This window comes from Phyllobates terribilis, unplaced genomic scaffold (genome assembly GCF_046119375.1).
Source record: "Phyllobates terribilis strain yellow unplaced genomic scaffold, ASM4611937v1 Scaffold_8__6_contigs__length_399053987, whole genome shotgun sequence".
NCBI lineage: Eukaryota > Metazoa > Chordata > Amphibia > Anura > Dendrobatidae > Phyllobates > Phyllobates terribilis.
Window position 1 is genome coordinate 115402790 of NW_027362768.1, and position 20459 is coordinate 115423248.

Here is a 20459-nt window from a genome sequence, read left to right on the forward strand (position 1 = left end):
TATATACCTGGTAGAAGTCCATACATTCTCCTGCCTCCAATAATATATACCTGACAGGAGCCCATAGATTCTGCTGCCTCCAATAATATATACCTGACAGGAGTCCATACATTCTGCTGCCTCCAATAATATATACCTGACAGGAGTCCATACATTCTGCTGCCTCCAATAATATATACCTGACAGGAGCCCATAGATTCTGCTGCCTCCAATAATATATACCTGACAGGAGCCCATAGATTCTGCTGCCTCCAATAATATATACCTGACAGGAGCCCATAGATTCTGCTGCCTCCAATAATATATAACTGAAAGGAGCCCATACATTCTCCAGCCTCCAATAATATATACCTGACAGGAGCCCATAGATTCTGCTGCCTCCAATAATATATACCTGACAGGAGCCCATAGATTTTGCTGCCTCCAATAATAAATACCTGACAGGAGTACATAGATTCTGCTGCCTCCAATAATATATACCCGACAGGATCCGATAGATTCTGCTGCCTCTAATAATATATACCTTAGAGGAGCCCATAGATTCTGCTGTCTCCAATAATATATACCTGACAGGAGCCCATACATTCTGCTGCCTGCAATAATATATAACTGACAGGAGACCATAGATTCTCCTGCCTCCAATAATATATAACTGAAAGGAGCCAATACATTCTGCAGCCTCCAATAATATATACCTGACAGGAGCCCATAGATTCTGCTGCCTCCAATAATATATACCTGACAGGAGCCCATAGATTCTGCTGCCTCCAATAATATATACATGACAGGAGCCCATAGATTCTGCTGCCTCCAATAATATATACCCGACAGGAGCCCATAGTTTCTGCTGCCTCCAATAATATATACCTGAGAGGAGCCCATAGATTCTGCTGGCTCCAATAATATATACCTGACAGGAGCCCACACATTCTGCTGGCTCCAATAATATATACCTGGTAAGAGCCCATACATTCTGCTGGCTCCAATAATATATACCTGACAGGAGCCCATACATTCTCCTGCCTCCAATAATATATACCTGACAGGAGCCCATAGATTCTGCTGCCTCCAATAATATATACCTGACAGGAGCCCATAGGTTCTGCTGCCTCCAATAATATATACCTGACAGGAGCCCATAAATTCTCCTGCCTCCAATAATATATACCTGGCAAGAGCACATACATTCTGCTGGCTCCAATAATATATACCTGACAGGAGCCCATAGATTCTGCTGCCTCCAATAATATATACCTGACAGGAGCCCATACATTCTCCTGCCTTCAATAATATATACCTGACAGGAGCCCATACATTCTGCTGGCTCCAATAATATATACCTGGCAAGAGCCTATACATTCTGCTGGCTCCAATAATATATACCTGACAGGAGCCCATACATTCTACTGCCTCCAATAATATATACCTGACAGGAGCCCATACGTTCTGCTGCCTCCAATAATATATACCTGACAGGAGCCCATAGATTCTGCTGTCTCCAATAATATATACCTGACAGGAGCCCATACATTCTCCTGCCTCCAATAATATATACCTGATAGGAGCCCATAGATTCTGCTGCCTTCAATAATATATACCTGACAGGAGCCCATAGATTCTGCTGCCTTCAATAATATATATCTGAAAGGAGCCCATACATTCTCCTTCCTCCAATAATATATACCTGACAGGAGCCCATACATTCTGCTGTCTCCAATAATATATACCTGACAGGACCCCATACATTCTCCTGCCTCCAATAATATATACCTGACAGGAGCCCATACATTCTGCTGCGTCCAATAATATATACCTGACAGGAGCATATAGATTCTGCTGTCTCCAATAATATATACCTGACAGGAGCCCATAGATTCTGCTGCCTCCAAAAATGTATACCTGGTAGGAGCCCATACATTCTGCTGCCTCCAATAATATATACCTGACTGGAGCCCATAGATTCTGCTGCCTCCAAAAATATATACCTGAGAGGAGCCCATAGATTCTGCTGCCTCCAATAATATATACCTGACAGGAGTCCATACATTCTCCTGCCTCCAATAATATATACCTGACAGGAGCCCATACATTCGGCTGCCTCGAATAATATATACCTGACAGGAGCCCATAGATTCTGCTGCCTCCAATAATATATACCTGACAGGAGCCCATAGATTCTGCTGCCTCCAATAATATATACCTGACAGGAACCCATAGATTCTGCTGCCTCCAATAATATATACCTGACAGGAGCCCATAGATTCTGCTGCCTCCAATAATATATACCTGACAGGAGCCCATAGATTCCTCTGCCTCCAATAATATATACCTGACAGGAGCCCATAGATTCTGCTGGCTCCAATAATATATACCTGACAGGAGCCCATAGATTCTGCTGGCTCCAATAATATATACCTGACAGGAGCCCATACATTCTGCTGCCTCCAATAATATATACCTGACAGGAGCCCATAGATTCTGCTGCCTCCAATAATATATACCTGACAGGAGCCCATAGATTCTGCTGCCTCCAATAATATATACCTGTCAGAAACCCATAGATTCTGCTGCATCCAATAATATATACCTGACAGGAGCCCATACAATCTGTTGGCTCCAATAATATATACCTGGCAAGAGCCCATACATTCTGCTGCCTCAAATAGTATAAACCTTACAGGAGCCCATAGATTCTGCTGCCTCCAATAATATATACCTGACAGGAGCCCATAGATTCTGCTGGCTCCAATAATATATAAATGACAGGGGTCCATACATTCTGCTGACTCCAATAATATATACCCGACAGGAGCCCATACATTCTCCTGCCTCGAATAATATATACCTGACAGGACCCCATACATTCTGCTGCCTCCAATAATATATACCTAATATATACCTGACAGGAGCCCATACATTCTGCTAACTCGAATAATATATACCTGACAGGAGCATATAGATTCTGCTGTCTCCAATAATATATACCTGACAGGAGCCCATACATTCTCCTACCTCCAATAATATATACCTGACAGGAGCCCATAGATTCTGCTGCCTCCAATAATACATACCTGACAGGAGCCCATACATTCTCCTGCCTCCAATAATATATACCTGACAGGAGCCCATACATTCTCCTGCCTCCAATAATATATACCTGGTAGGAGCCCATACATTCTGCTGCCTCCAATAATATATACCTGACAGGAGCCCATAGATTCTGCTGCCTCCAAAAATATATACCTGAGAGGAGCCCATAGATTCTGCTGCCTCCAATAATATATACCTGACAGGAGCCCATACATTCTCCTACCTCCAATAATATATACCTGACAGGAGCCCATACATTCTCCTGCCTCCAATAATATATACCCGACAGAGCCCATACATTCTGCTGCCTCGAATAATATATACCTGACAGGAGCCCATAGATTCTGCTGCCTCGAATAATATATACCTGACAGGAGCCCATAGATTCTGCTGCCTCCAATAATATATACCTGACAGGAGCCCATAGATTCTGCTGCCTCCAATAATATATATCTGACAGGAGCCCATAGTTTCTGCTGCCTCTAATAATATATACCTGTCAGGAACCCATAGATTCTGCTGCGTCCAATAATATATACATGACAGGAGCCCATACATTCTCCTGCCTCCAATAATATATACCTGACAGGAGCCCATACATTCTCCTGCCTCCAATAATATATACCTGGTAGGAGCCCATAAATTCTGCTGCCTCCAATAATATATACCTGACAGGAGCCCATAGATTCTGCTGCCTCCAAAAATATATACCTGAGAGGAGCCCATAGATTCTGCTGCCTCCAATAATATATACCTGACAGGAGCCCATACATTCTCCTACCTCCAATAATATATACCTGACAGGAGCCCATACATTCTCCTGCCTCCAATAATATATACCCGACAGAGCCCATACATTCTGCTGCCTCGAATAATATGTACCTGACAGGAGCCCATACATTCTGCTGCCTCGAATAATATATACCTGACAGGAGCCCATACATTCTGCTGCCTCCAATAATATATACCTGACAGGAGCCCATACATTCTGCTGCCTCGAATAATATATACCTGACAGGAGCCCATACATTCTGCTGCCTCCAATAATATATACCTGACAGGAGCCCATACATTCTGCTGCCTCCAATAATATATACCTGACAGGAGCCCATAGATTCTGCTGCGTCTAATAATATATACCTGTCAGGAACCCATAGATTCTGCTGCGTCCAATAATATATAACTTACAGGAGCCCATACAATCTGTTGGCTCCAATAATATATACCTGGCAAGAGCCCATACATTCTGCTGCCTCCAATAATATAAACCTTACAGGAGCCCATAGATTCTGCTGCCTCCAATAATATATAAATGACAGGAGTCCATACATTCTGCTGCCTCCAATAATATATACCTGACAGGAGCCCATAGATTCTGCTGGCTCCAATAATATATACCTTACAGGAGCCCATACATTCTGCTGCCTCCAATAATATATACCTAATATATACCAGAGGGAAGCCCATACATTCTGCTGCGTCCAATAATATATATCTGGTAGGAGCCCATAGATTCTGCTGCCTCCAATAATATATACCTGACAGGAGCCCATAGAATCTGCTGCCTCCAATAATATATACCTGTTCGGAGCCCATATATACTCCTGCCTCCAATAATATATACCTGACAGGAGCCCATACATTCTGCTGCCTCCAATAATATATACCCGACAGGAGCCCAAACATTCTGCTGCCTCCAATAATATATACCTGAAAGGAGCCCATAGATTCTGCTGCCTCCAATGATATATACCTGGTAGGAGCCCATAGATTCTGCTGCCCAGAATAATATATACCTGACAGAAGCCCTAGATTCTGCTGGCTCCAATAATATATACCTGACTGGAGCCCATAGATTCTGCTGCCTCCAATAATATATACCTTGTAGGAGCCCATAGATTCTGCTTCCTCCAATAATATATACCTGGTAGGTGCCCATAGATTCTCCTGCCTCCAATAATATATACCTGACAGTAACCCATACATTCTCCTGCCTCCAATAACATATACCTGACAGGAGCCCAAAGATTCTGCTGCCTCTAATAATATATACCTGACAGGAGCCCATAGATTCTGCTGCCTCCAATAATGTATACCTAATATATACCAGAGGGAAGCCCATACATTCTGCTGCGTCCAATAATATATATCTGGTAGGAGCCCATAGATTCTGCTGCCTCCAATAATATATACCTGACAGGAGCCCATAGAATCTGCTGCCTCCAATAATATATACCTGTTCGGAGCCCATATATACTCCTGCCTCCAATAATATATACCTGACAGGAGCCCATACATTCTGCTGCCTCCAATAATATATACCCGACACTAGCCCAAACATTCTGCTGCCTCCAATAATAGATACCTGAAAGGAGCCCATAGATTCTGCTGCCTCCAATAATATATACCTGGTAGGAGCCCATAGATTCTGCTGCCCAGAATAATATATACCTGACAGAAGCCCTAGATTCTGCTGGCTCCAATAATATATACCTGACTGGAGCCCATAGTTTCTGCTGCCTCCAATAATATATACCTTGTAGGAGCCCATAGATTCTGCTTCCTCCAATAATATATACAGTACAGACCAAAAGTTTGGACACACCTTTTCATTTAAAGATTTTTCTCTATTTTCATGACTATGAAAATTGTACATTCACACTGAAGGCATCAAAACTATGAATTAACACATGTGGAATTATATACTTTACACAAAAGTGTGAAACAACTGAAAATATATCTTATATTCTAGGTTCTTCAAAGTAGCCACCTTTTGCTTTGATGACTGCTTTGTACACTCTTGGCATTCTCTTGATGAGCTTCAAGAGGTAGTCACCGGAAATGGTCTTCCAACAATCTTGAAGGAGTTCCCAGAGATGCTTAGCACTTGTTGGCCCTTTTGCCTTCACTCTGCGGTCCAGCTCACTCCAAACCATCTCGATTGGGTTCAGGTCTGGTGACTGTGGAGGCCAGGTCATCTGGCGTAGCACCCCATCACTCTGCTTCTTGGTCAAATAGCCCTTACACAGCCTGGAGGTGTGTTTGAGGTCATTGTCCTGTTGAAAAATAAATGATGGTCCAACTAAACGCAAACCGGATGGAATAGTATGCCGCTGCAAGATGCTTTGGTAGCCATGCTGGTTCAGTATGCCTTCAATTTTGAATAAATCCCCAACAGTGTCACCAGCAAAGCACCCCCACACCATCACACCTCCTCCTCCATGCTTCACGGTGGGAACTAGGCATGTAGAGTCCATCCGTTCACCTTTTCTGCGTCGCACAAAGACACGGTGGTTGGAACCAAAGATCTCACATTTGGACTCATCAGACCAAAGCACAGATTTCCACTGGTCTAATGTCCATTCCTTGTGTTCTTTAGCCCAAACAAGTCTCTTCTGCTTGTTGCCTGTCCTTAGCAGTGGTTTCCTAGCAGCTATTTTACCATGAAGGCCTTCTGCACAAAGTCTCCTCTTAATAGTTATTGTAGAGATGTGTCTGCTGCTAGAACTCTGTGTGGCATTGACCTGGTCTCTAATCTGAACTGCTGTTAACCTGCGATTTCTGAGGCTGGTGACTCGGATAAACTTATCCTCAGAAGCAGAGGTGACTCTTGGTCTTCCTTTCCTGGGGAAGTCCTCATGTGAGCCAGTTTCTTTGTAGCGCTTGATGGTTTTTGCAACTGCCCTTGGGGACACTTTCAAAGTTTGCCCAATTTTTCGGACTGACTGACCTTCATTTCTTAAAGTAATGATGGCCACTCGTTTTTCTTTACTTAGCTGCTTTTTTCTTGCCATAATACAAATTCTAACAGTCTATTCAGTAGGACTATCAGCTGTGTATCCACCTGAGTTCTGCACAGCACAACTGATGGTCCCAACCCCATTTATAAGGCAAGAAATCCCACTTATTAAACCTGACAGGGCACACCTGTGAAGTGAAAACCATTTCCGGTGACTACCTCTTGAAGCTCATCAAGAGAATGCCAGGAGTGTGCAAAGGAGTCATCAAAGCAAAAGGTGGCTACTTTGAAAAACCTAGAATATAAGACATATTTTCCGTTGTTTCACACTTTTTTGTTAAGTATATAATTCCACATGTGTTAATTCATAGCTTTGATGCCTTCAGTGTGAATGTACAATTTTCATAGTCATGAAAATACAGAAAAATCTTTAAATGAGAAGGTGTGTCCAAACTTTTGGTCTGTACTGTACCTGGTAGGTGCCCATAGATTCTCCTGCCTCCAATAATATATACCTGACAGGAACCCATACATTCTCCTGCCTTCAAAAATATATACCTGACAGGAGCCCAAAGATTCTGCTGCCTCCAATAATATATACCTAATATATACCAGAGGGAAGCCCATAGATTCTGCTGCCTCCAATAATATATACCTGACAGGAGCCCATAGATTCTGCTGGCTCCAATAATATATACCTTACAGGAGCCCATACATTCTGCTGCCTCCAATAATATATACCTAATATATACCAGAGGGAAGCCCATACATTCTGCTGCGTCCAATAATATATATCTGGTAGGAGCCCATAGATTCTGCTGCCTCCAATAATATATACCTGACAGGAGCCCATAGAATCTGCTGCCTCCAATAATATATACCTGTTCGGAGCCCATATATACTCCTGCCTCCAATAATATATACCTGACAGGAGCCCATACATTCTGCTGCCTCCAATAATATATACCCGACAGGAGCCCAAACATTCTGCTGCCTCCAATAATATATACCTGAAAGGAGCCCATAGATTCTGCTGCCTCCAATAATATATACCTGGTAGGAGCCCATAGATTCTGCTGCCCAGAATAATATATACCTGACAGAAGCCCTAGATTCTGCTGGCTCCAATAATATATACCTGACTGGAGCCCATAGATTCTGCTGCCTCCAATAATATATACCTTGTAGGAGCCCATAGATTCTGCTTCCTCCAATTATATATACCTGGTAGGTGCCCATAGATTCTCCTGCCTCCAATAATATATACCTGACAGGAACCCATACATTCTCCTGCCTTCAATAATATATACCTGACAGGAGCCCAAAGATTCTGCTGCCTCCAATAATATATACCTAATATATACCAGAGGGAAGCCCATAGATTCTGCTGCCTCCAATAATATATACCTGACAGGAGCCAATAGAATCTGCTGCCTCCAATAATATATACCTGTTCGGAGCCCATATATTCTCCTGCCTCCAATAATATATACCTGACAGGAGCCCATACATTCTGCTGCCTCCAATAATATACCTGACAGGAGCCCATACATTCTGCTGCCTCCAATAATATATACCTGACAGGAGCCCATACATTCTCCTGCCTCCAATAATATATACCTGACAGGAGCCCATAGATTCTGCTGCCTCCAATAATACATACCTGACAGGAGCCCATACATTCTGCTGCCTCCAATAATATATACCCGACAGGTGCCCATACATTCTCCTGCCTCCAATAATATATACCTGGTAGGAGCCCATAGATTCTGCTGCCCAGAATAATATATACCTGACAGGAGCCCATACATTCTGCAGCCTCCAATAATATATACCTGACAGGAGCCCATACATTCTGCTGCCTCCAATAATATATACCTGACAGGAGCCCATACATACTCCTGCCTCCAATAATATATACCTGGCAGGAGTCCATAGATTCTGCTGCCCAGAATAATATATACCTGACTGGAGCCCATAGATTCTGCTGCCTCCAATAATATATACCTTGTAGGAGCCCATAGATTCTGCTGCCTCCAATAATATATACCTGGTAGGTGCCCATAGATTCTCCTGCCTCCAATAATATATACCTGACAGGAACTCATACATTCTCCTGCCTCCAATAATATATACCTGATAGGAGCCCATAGATTCTCCTGCCTCCAATAATATATACCTGACAGGAGCCCATAGATTCTGCTGCCTCCAATAATATATACCTGACAGGAGCCCATAGATTCTGCTGGCTTCAATAATATATACCCGACAGAAGCCCATAGATTCTGCTGCCTCCAATAATATATACCTGGTAGGCGCCCATAGATTATACTGCCGCTGCCTGGGGCGACGCCGGGTCTGTCCTCCACAATGCGCACAGAAAGCAGTCCCAGGGCGATGACCTCATCGCCCTGAGACTGACCTCCTGTGCATGCCCCGATAGTGTCGCTCTCTCTGATTTGCCGCTGAAGAGGTCCCAGTGCTGCCGATATGATTAGCGAACCCAGGGGGCCCTCTGTTCTCTCTTCAGGGCCCAGGGGGTGTAGGGGGCGAGGATTTGGGGCATGGCCATCGGGATCCGGGGCCCACCGGGGGTATTCCCGATCCTCCGGTGGGCCAGTCTGCCCCTTTATTGATTCATGCACACGGCACTTTTTTGGGCTTGCTGATAATGCATACTTTACACCTAATTTGGTTTATTTATGATGTATTAATATACCTTTATTTCATATATTTATTTGAATATATATTACATTGATTCTATGCTCAGAGCACTTATGCTTTTTATTTTTGCATTTAATCTTGTCAATGGGTTTTGTTATGATGTATTACTATACCCATTTAATCTGACACATCCTCTCACCTCATTTTTATCTTTTATTTTAATATTTGTCTGTTCTGAAATACATGTTTTTAAGATGATCATGTTATTAATTTTGTATTAAGAAAGTTATATCATGTTGCCTTGCTTGAATACATTTTGTAGGATTTCTAAATTTACATGAATTTATGATAACACACTACTTTACATACAGTATGCTAAAAATGTCACTAGGATGAGCTTTCCTGGTTTGTAAATACACTTTGCTGTCTGTAAAACATAGTGGACCTTATATAAAAAACACACCCTCTAGAAGCATCAGTGCTGACAAACTGCAGTTTCCACTTTCCAGAATAGTTACCCCAAAAAAATTGATCTATTTGGTTACTAAAAAATCTAGGACCTTTTGGGGTCCATTCCTTAAGGTGTTTATGGCAGGATTCTGGTGTTAAATATCTTAATAAGTTTCAATATTTTTTGTTCGGAGCAGGAAATGGATAAAAACATGCTAGTGGCTATTTTATATTTTAATTATTTATTTAATTTTTACCTGCTATATTTTTTATTTATGTATTTATTCATGTTATTTTTCATCTATTTTACTTAGTGTGCCCCACATAGTGTCATTAAAGACCTATGGGGAGCATTGGAACATTTCAATATTTTTAGAATCATTTTATTTTCCTTTTAATTGGGGTTGGTATATTTGCCCCAGTTACAGGGGAAATGCAGTCTCCTGGCTTCATTGCAGAGCTGTCTGCATTTCCTACAATCGAGCAGCTAATGCTCCACCCTATATACAGTGATCACATGGACACTGTATGGAGGAGGAAGCACCATCAGCACTTCTTATTACTATCTACACAGCACTTTTTCAGTATTGTGTAGTGGTAGAAAAGGCACTGATGATAATAAACCATCAGTGCCTCATCTATGGTGACTCCAGCTGTCTCTGATAGCTGGATCTTCTCTCCCACAGCTACTCAATTGCATGTAGCTGCTCTACTTTGCAGTGACATTTAAGAATGACACTGCAGAGTAGAAGCAGGATTCCTGGATGTTTAACCCTTTAACAACTTTTGGATTTTCCGTTTTTGCATTTTTGCTTTTTGCTCCCCTTGTTCCCATAGCCATAGCGTTTTTATTTTTCATTAAATATGGCCGTGTGAGGGCTTATATTTTGCAGGACAAGTTGTAATTTTGAACGCCATTACTGGTTTTACCATATCGTGCGCTGGAAAACGGGAAAAAAATTCCAAGTGCCGTGAAATTGCAAAAGAAATGCAATTCTACAATTTTTTTTGTTTTTTTTTCCATGTTCACTGAATGCTAATACTGACCTACCATTTTGTAGACACCAAACATGTATAGGTTCTTTTTTATTTAAGTGGTGAAAAAAAAATCCAAAGTTTGCTTAAAAAAAAAAAAGGCACCATTTTCCGAGACCCGTAGCGCCTCCATTTTTCGGGATCTAAGGCCGGGTCAGGGCTTATTTTTTGCGTATCGAGCTGACGTTTTTATGATACCATTTTAGGGTAGATACATTGTTTTGATCACCTGTTATTGCATTTTATTTCAATGTTGCAGCGACCAAAAAAATGTAATTCTGCCGTTTACAACTTTTTTCTCGTTACACCGTTTTCCGATCGGATTAATTATTATTTTTTTTTGATAGATTGGGCGATTCTGAATGCGGTGATACCAAATATGTGTATGTGGGTTTTTTTTTATTATTATTTTATTTTGAATGGGGCGAAAGGGAGGTGATTTAAACTTTTAGATATTTTTTATTTTTTTAATATTTTTAAAGCTTTTTTTTTTAACTTTTTGCATGCTTCTATAGTCTCCATGGGAGACTATAAGCAGCACTTGCCTGATTGGCTCTGGTGCATACAGTGGACGAGCAGATCCCCTGTATGCAGCAGAAATGCTCACTTGCTATGAGCGCAACCCATCGGCGACCCGCGATCCACGTGACGGGGTCACCGATGGGCGGGGCTAACGACGAGCTTCCCGGAAGCGCAAGTTAAATGCTGCTGTCAGAGACTGACAGCGGAATTTAACTAGTTAACAGCCGCGGGTGGATCGCGATTCCTCCCGCGGCTGTCGCGGGCACATGTCAGATGTATTTATCAGCTGACCTGTGCCTGGTTCAGTGCGGGCTCAGCGCCGGAGCCTGAGCTGAACCGGGGCTGGTAGTTTGTGCCGCACTAATACGGCAAAGGCTAGAAAGGGGTTAAAGTCTATGGGTGGACTGGAAGTAGTTACTGCACCAAATTTATTTTAGTGGCACACGACTCTTAATAAATTAGTTGCATGGTACTCCAACAAGCTCACTTATTAAAATTATTGTGTGCAAAGCCAGTCTTAATGAATTGTCCTCTTTATTTCTATGTTGAATTTAGAGAAAAATTTTGCTCATCAAAAGTTGTCTGAATACAAAACTTAATCTCTATGGCATCTAAATATAAAAACACTAAAGTTTTAAAAATGTTTACTTAATAATCAGTTTCTCTAAATTCCAGTCTGCCACTTCTATCCATCTTTACACTAATACATAGTGTATAGGCTTTAATGGTCACTTGAATTTTGATATCCTAGGTCATGACACACAAGGGTAAAAAAAAAACAACATAGAATATTTTGTTTCTTTATATCTTTAAAAAGTCAAATACTTTACTACAGTAATTGAAGCTTTTGTTGACTTTCCTCACGCATTCCTTGACTTTTTTAAATTGTCAAATATGCATCAGAAATAATATCTATTCTCCTTTGACCTTTTCTATGTCTGGCTTGTATGTCAAACTGTTCTTTATCAATGTAAGACCCTAATCTGAGTTGAATGATGTTTAGCATAATTGTGAGACTGTGGAATACAAAGGAAATCATATAATAGTTTTTATTTTTTTATATTCTTTTACATTTCACTCTTGATTAAATATCTAGTTTAAACATTTTTATGTTTTTATCGCCTAATTTTATTTCTTTCACACTTATCTTTTCTCTTTTCATGACTATTTATGTTCTACTTCTAATCTATCTGTTAGGCTGATTTCACATCACATTGCCAGTTTCGCCCACAAGCTCGTGACTTTAGCCATATCTATTTTTGAAGTTGGTTGTAGACTTAGCTAATGTTTTCTACTTTAATGACGGAGTCTAAATGGAATCCAAAGTTGCATGTGTTGAACTCTGATAATGGAAGTCTGTGTATTTGTTGAAGACATATCCAAATTCCTTTTTCGGGGGTTTAAAACACCCAATGGCATCATTAATGTGTGGCAGAAATGTGATATGAACCTGGCCTTAGGCCAGAGATCCACAGATGGTTCACTATATTTTTAAGGTAATAATGGGAGTGAATAATAAATGGAGGGGAGGAAACAATAACAATAATGTATATATATTATTAATAATAATAATAATAATAATAATAATAATAATAATAATAATAATGTAACACTGCATTTAGGCAGCCTGACCTGATCACAGCAGTTAATCAATCACTGATCGGTTACTTGTACGGTCACTTAATAGCCTGTTTAGACAAACCAACTGCACATCTGTGTACACAGGACTGGTTATCGACCAGTGTAAACAGGCTCTAAATCTTCCTTGACAGAAGGTTGATTGTTATTCCTTTTTTGTTTCATTTGTAGTCTGACTATCCTTTCAATAAATATTTGACATCCCGTATTGGCAAGTCAAAAGTTTTTACTTTTGTAATTTTTAAAAATTTTACAAAATTATAGTAACTGGGATAAGGGATGGAACAGAAATATAATGCAACCACAACCAATTAGCTAATCAAGCAATAGTACTAACTGTCCATGTGTCAATCACAAATAAACAACCTAAAAGTAGACACATCAACCAAATAAGTTTGTAATTAAAATATAAAGTTTATTAGATAATGAGAGTAAAAACACGGAATATGACAAAAGGGGAAAGGGAAATTAAAGACCAAATCAGAGAGCACTAAGGGGTGTGTGAGTGTGGCCGCATCCGTAATGGACTAGTAAAAATGATTGGTAGCAATTTAAATTTGAATATATGAATATATAAATAAATAAATAAAGTGCACAGTGCTATAAATGCATAAATAAGTAAGTCAATATATCTCAACTACAATCAAATGTCAAAAAAACACCATGGTAATACAGCTATTAGTCACTTGATAGTATGTAAGGAGCAGCCAACATCACAGTAAATAGATAAATACATGAATAAATAACATAGGAATCCATATATCTCAATAGATACATAAATAAATATCATAGAAATCCATATAAACATGTATACTAACCCCAGAAGTATCGTGTCTCACATCCGACGCGCGTTTCGCTGTTGCTTTATCAGGGATATAGGGAGACCGAATGTGTGTGGATATATATACACAGAGCAGGTAACTCATTAGTGTGGACAGGTGGTATGGGAAACGGAGCCGCGCATACCATGCATGGTAAATCTGGTGCGACCTCTTCCCAGGCAGACGCGTCTCCATAGAGCGCGGCTACCCAGGAAGAGGCAACGCCGGCGTGCGTGTCAGCGTGGACCGCAGAGGAACCGGAAGTGACGTCAGCTTCAATGGCACTGTAAATTAGGGATGTCCCAAACGAATGTAAACACAGAAGGCAGTGTAACGGTGAGTGTGATAAACGCAAAGCGTGGTGCATAACCACAAAAGTGAAACAAATGTGAGAGAGATCTCTCCAGGTGACAAGAAATAAAATATAAAGAATAAAAAGATAGAAATATAAGTATGTTAATAAGCAGCATGAAAAAATATATATACAGTACAGACCAAAAGTTTGGACATACCTTCTCATTTAAAGATTTTTCTGTATTTTCATGACTATGAAAATTGTACATTCACACTGAAGGCATCAAAACTATGAATTAACACATGTGAAATTATATACTTAACAAAAAAGTGTGAAACAACTGAAAATATGTCTTATATTCTAGGTTCTTCAAAGTAGCCACCTTTTGCTTTGATGACTGCTTTGCACACTCTTGGCATTCTCTTGATGAGCTTCAAGAGGTAGTCACCGGAAATGGTTTTCACTTCACAGGTGTGCCCAGTCAGGTTTAATAAGTGCGATTTCTTGCCTTATAAATGGGGTTGGGACCATCAGTTGAGTAGTGCAGAAGTCAGGTGGATACACAGCTGATAGTCCTACTGAATAGACTGTTTGAATTTGTATTATGGCAAGAAAAAAGCAGCAAAGTAAAGAAAAATGAGTGGCCATCATTACTTTAAGAAATGATGGTCAATCAGTGCGAAAAATTGGAAAAACTTTGAAAGTGTCCCCAAGTGCAGTTGCAAAAACGATCAAGCGCTACAAAGAAACTGTCTCACATGAGGACCGCCCCAGGAAAGTAAGACCAAGAGTCACCTCTGCTTCTGAGGATAAGTTTATCTGAGTCACCAGCCTCAGAAATCCCAGGTTAACAGCAGCTCAGATTAGAGACCAGGTCAATGCCACACAGAGTTCTAGCAGCAGACACATCTCTACTAGTGTTGAGCCACCCCCGTAGTGTTCGAGTTCGGTTCGGTTCGTCGAACACCCGTGTGTTCGCCGAACTGTTCGTCGAACTGTTCGTCGAACACCTTCGAACACCATTAAAACCAATGGCAGGCAAACAAAAACACATAGAAACACATAGAAAACACCTTCAAAGGTGTCCAAAAGCTGAAAAACTGCTCAGAAGACACAACTAACACATGGAAAAGTGACAAGTATATATAGTCATGTGAAAAGAAAAGAGGTGGGGGAGTAAAAGGAGGGGGAGACACAGATATAGGCATGTCATGCCCTTCTAAAATCCAAAAAGTGAGAAGCGGACACGGCCAGTCCGCTCCTGCCCGTGCCACCTCCGTGTCGCCGGGTTTGTGCCAGAGTCGCGGTGAACCCTGACGGACAGCCCCCCTCTCCCAATACTGGTGCCTGTCCGCTGGTGGGTCAAGCGAGCCCCCCTGTGGTGGAGGCAGCTCTAAACTTTTTATTTAAATTGTCTCTCTAATTTGAATGAATACACTTTAAATCCATTTACAAGGATCTATTGGAGGGCAAGTCTCATGCCATCAGCCGCGTAATTCCAGCTCCAGTAGCATCCACTAAAGCTGCTGCAGTTAAAAAGCTTTTATAAGGATCGAGCTCGGCTGCCCACCGCAAGGCATCCTGCTGCCAGTCCCAGCCCCTATGCCTTGCGGTAAAGGCCCTGGACTGCATCACTGACTCCGTGTCGTTACGGCTGCTGCCCTGCACCATCACCCCCTTCCTCCGCATACACTGCCCTGAGGCTATACTCCTCCCGTGGGGAGTTATGCTACGCTCTGCTGCACCCACAACACCAGCCTCAGCGGTCTGCCCTGCAGCGGCGATTCACTCTGACCGCAATCCACGGGTGGCGTAGTCGGACATTTAAACATCAAAACCACATAAATAGTTCCGCCACTGGTTTGACCGCCCTGAGCCACGGAACCGGGTCGCCGCCACGGAGACTACAACCACCAGCATCCACCAAAAAGTGTCTGGCTCCGGGTGTCCCAAGGCCCAGGGGGTGCATCAGAACATTTTCATCACCTTTCACAATCACCAATGGGACAAGGCAGGGATGTCCTCTGTCCCCTCTCTTATACATTCTAGTGACGGAGCACCTGCTCTCATCAATTCGCCATAACCCCAATATTAGGTGGATTGAGGTGGGATGCACCGAGTACAAGTGCTCTTTATTTGCTGATGATGTCCTAGTATATATCACTCAATCACATATATCCATCCATGCTGTTATGGCTGAAATAGATCACTTTGTTACATGGTCAAATTTTAAAAACAATGCAGCGAAGTCTGAGGCCCTCGATGTCTCCCTCCCCAAATCCATACAGGCTTCCATCCAGTCCAACTTTCCCTTTGCCTGGCCCTCACAGGGTATCAAATACTTAGGAATTCCTATTCATAGAGACCTCTCCCATCTATGTTATTTTAATTTTGGGCCCTTTATTGAACAACTCCATACAGACCACGGTTGGCAAGTTAGAACTGTAAGATTCAGTACGTGAACCACTGGTGTTTTGTGGAAAAGCACATGTACACTGTGTTCCAAATTATTATGCAAAAAGTGTTTAGGAGTGATAAGGGAAGAATTTGTTTGTTTGTCAGTTAAACTCATTGATGGTGATGTGTGTCAGGGCTCTTTATATCACTGTAAGCAATTGCAGACACCTGTGCTAATTAGTTTGGCAGGTGTGTCCAATGAAAGGCAAGACTACTTAAGAAGGCTGTCCCACATTATTAAGCAGCCTACATTTTCTGCCAAAATGGGAAAGAAAAAGGATGTGTCGGCTGCTGAGAAGCAACAAATTGTGGAGTGTTTAGGTCAAGGTATGACTACAATCAACATTGTGCGATGATCAGGATGAAGTGTCTTGGCAATCAAGAAGTATGTAGCTGATTCACAGTACACACGTGTGTGTGCTGATAAGGGCAAATTGAGGACTCTTTCCTACAGGCAATTACGTCAGGTTAAAAGAGCAGCGGCAAAAAAAGCCTTGTCATAGCAGCAGAAAAGTTTTTGAAGCTGCTGGTGCCTCCAACGTCCCCCGAACAACAAGATGCAGGGTCCTTCAGAGGTTTGCAGCTGTGCATAAGCCATCCTGTCGACCTCCTCTATCCACTTCACACAAGCAGAAACGGCTCCAGTGGGCCAAACATTACATGAAGACTGATTTCAAAACTGTTTTGTTCACGGATGAGTGCCGTGCAACGCTCGATGTATGGAGTGGAGGATGGCTGGTTGATGGACACCCCACGCAAACACGGCTACAGCGCCAACAAGGAGGAGGTGGAGTAATGTTTTGGGCTGGAATCATAGGGAGAGAGATTGTCGGCCCCTTTAGGATCCCTGAAGGGGTAAAGATGAACTCCATAATGTATGTGGAGTTTCTCAAACAGCACTTCCTGCCATGGTTCAAGAAGAAGAACCGTGTATTCCACAGCAAGATCATTTTTATGCATGATAATGCACCATCTCATGCTGAACATAAAACATCTGCATCTCTGGCTGATATGGGCATAAAAGGGGACAAACTTATGGTGTGACCCCCATGCTCCCCTGGCCTCTACCCCATTCAGAACCTCTGGAGCATCATCAAAAGGAGTGTCTATGATGGCGGGAGGCAGTTCATATCTAAGCAACAGCTCTGGGAGGGTATTCTGTCCTCATGCAAAACAATTGAAGCAGAAACCATCCAAAACCTGACAAATTCAATGGACGAGAGAGTTCAGAAGCTCCTTTCGAACAAGGGGTCCTATGTGAAAATGTAACATCACCTAGAATAAAGTTTTGAGTTGAAAACTGTTTGATTTCAGTTTCTAATAACCTGCTAATGCTTATAATTTCAAAAATGACCATTTTTTTGGTCTTTATTAAAATGAAAAGGTTGATCGAAAAGTTTGGGGGATCTAAGAGTTTGGCAACCCAGTAGTCAGGATTACTTCGAATTCTGACAATATGAGGGTCATGTTGCAGGTAGTGCAGCAAGAAGGCACTTATGTGTCTTGCGCATCTCGGAGCCCCAAAATTATTTTCCGGGCTAGATGCAGCTAAAAATTATTATTAATTTTAAATGTGGTGGAGCTTAGTATAGATGGCCTAATAGAATCAGTGCTGCACACTGCTACAAAGCCCAAATTATTTTCCAGCCAAGGTACAGATAAACATGATTAGTAATTTTAAATCTGGTGGAGCTTAGTATAGATGGCCTAATAGAATCAGTACTGCACACTGCTACAAAGCCCAAATTATTTTCCAGCCAAGATACAGATAAACATGATTAGTAATTTTAAATCTGGTGGAGCTTATTATAGATGGCCTAATAGAATCAGTGCTGCACACTGCTACAAAGCAGAAATTATTTTCCAGACAAGATACAGATAAACATGATTAGTAATTTGAAAGCTTAAAACGGTTGGTGAGGTGATTTTAACCAATCATCAAGCTTTTACTCTCCCCAGGATGACACAGGGGTAGAAAAGTCGTTTCGGATCCATGATTTGTTCATCTTTATTAACGTGAGTCTGTCTACATTATCAGTGGAGAGCCGCGTGCGCTTATCTGTCAGCACACCACCAGCAGCGCTGAACACACGTTCAGACAGAACACTGGCTGCGGGGCATGACAAGATCTCCAAGGCGTAAGTGGCTAGCTCCGGCCATTTATCCAGATTGGAAGCCCAAAAAGAGCAAGGGTCCAGTGACACAGTCATGGCTTTAATGTTTACTTGGAGATACTCCTGTACCATCGTCTCTAGGCGTTGACTATGTGTCAGACTTCTTGTCTCCTGTGGCCTTGCAAAGGATGGGCTAAAAAAGTGGTGACATGATTCCGCAAAATTGATGTTACCAGCAGATACTGTGGTTCTGTTACGGTTTGAGTGCTGAACACTCGACAGTCCCACGGTTGGCAAGTTGGAACTGTGAGATTCACTACGTGCACCACTGGTGTTTTGTGGAAAAGCACATGTAAGATTCTGCAACAGTCTCTGCTGATACTCGTGCATGCGTGCATCCCTTTCTATGGCAGGAATAATTTCTGCAAATTTACTTTTGTACCGGGGATCTAACAGTGTGGCAACCCAGTAGTCAGGATTATTTCTAATTCTCACAATTCGAGGGTCATGTTGCAGGTAGTGCAGCAAGAAGGCACTCATGTGTGTTGCGCTTACAGGAGCACCAAGTCCCTGTTGTGTTGGTGGCGAGGTAACAATCATGCTTCCTTCCTCTGTCCTCTCCCCCCAACCTCGCACAACAGAAATGTGATCAAGGTCTCCCTCATCTGATGAGTCTTCCATCAGTTCGTCCTCCACTTCTTCCTGGGCTCCTGCACCTTCCTCACTAGTTTGGCTGCTACCATGCGCCCTGGTAAAACCATCTCCCCCACCCTCACATGCCTGCCGCCTTGGTGCTGCCGACCGTCTGGACCTTGCAGATGTTAGCCCTTCCGCCTACAACGCCTCCTCCTCTACTTCCTCCACCTCCTCTTGTGCCACCACCTGACTCCGAATTCTGTTTAACATGTGCTCCAGCATGTAAGTCACCGGAATAGTCATGCTGATAATGGCATCGTCAGCACTAAACATCTTCGTCGCCATTTCAAAACTGTGCAGAAGGGTGCATAGGTCCCTGATCTGAGACCACTCCTCCAGCGTGATTTGCCCCACCTCTGGATCTCGTTGGCCCAGGCTATACGTCAGAACTAGAGATGAGCGGTGTTCGACTAGAACTGTTCGCCAATCTCAAATTCGAGCTGTTGTGGGCGGTGTTCGAGTTGTTCGACGAACCCGAACGATTTGCAAAAAATTCGGCTGTTTGAGGTTATGTTCGATAACTGTTCGTGCACCAAAAGCGTGTCCTGCCTGTCTGGTGCTATTTAGAGCACCAATCATGCAGGGATTGTCTGCCACTCACTGTAATGCCACAACCATGGTGGTTGTGGCATTAGAGTGATTGCCCAAATCGATGGGAACAGTGCCAACAGTGAAACATGAAAAGCCGGCAATTCAGCAGCGGCATACACCGGTACCCGACAATTTAGAACCGAAAGAATAGAGCTTCACACATAGATTAGATAGATATAAACATGTCAGCCAAATATATACGAAGTACAGTGAAAGTGCTGCTTACTGTACTTGTCATTTAGCGTAAAGGATTTATCAAAAAAAATAATAGTGTTTTCATGCACCGTCTCTTTAAAAAAGCCGGCCGGCAATTCAGCAGCGGTACCCGACAATTTAGAATAGAAGGA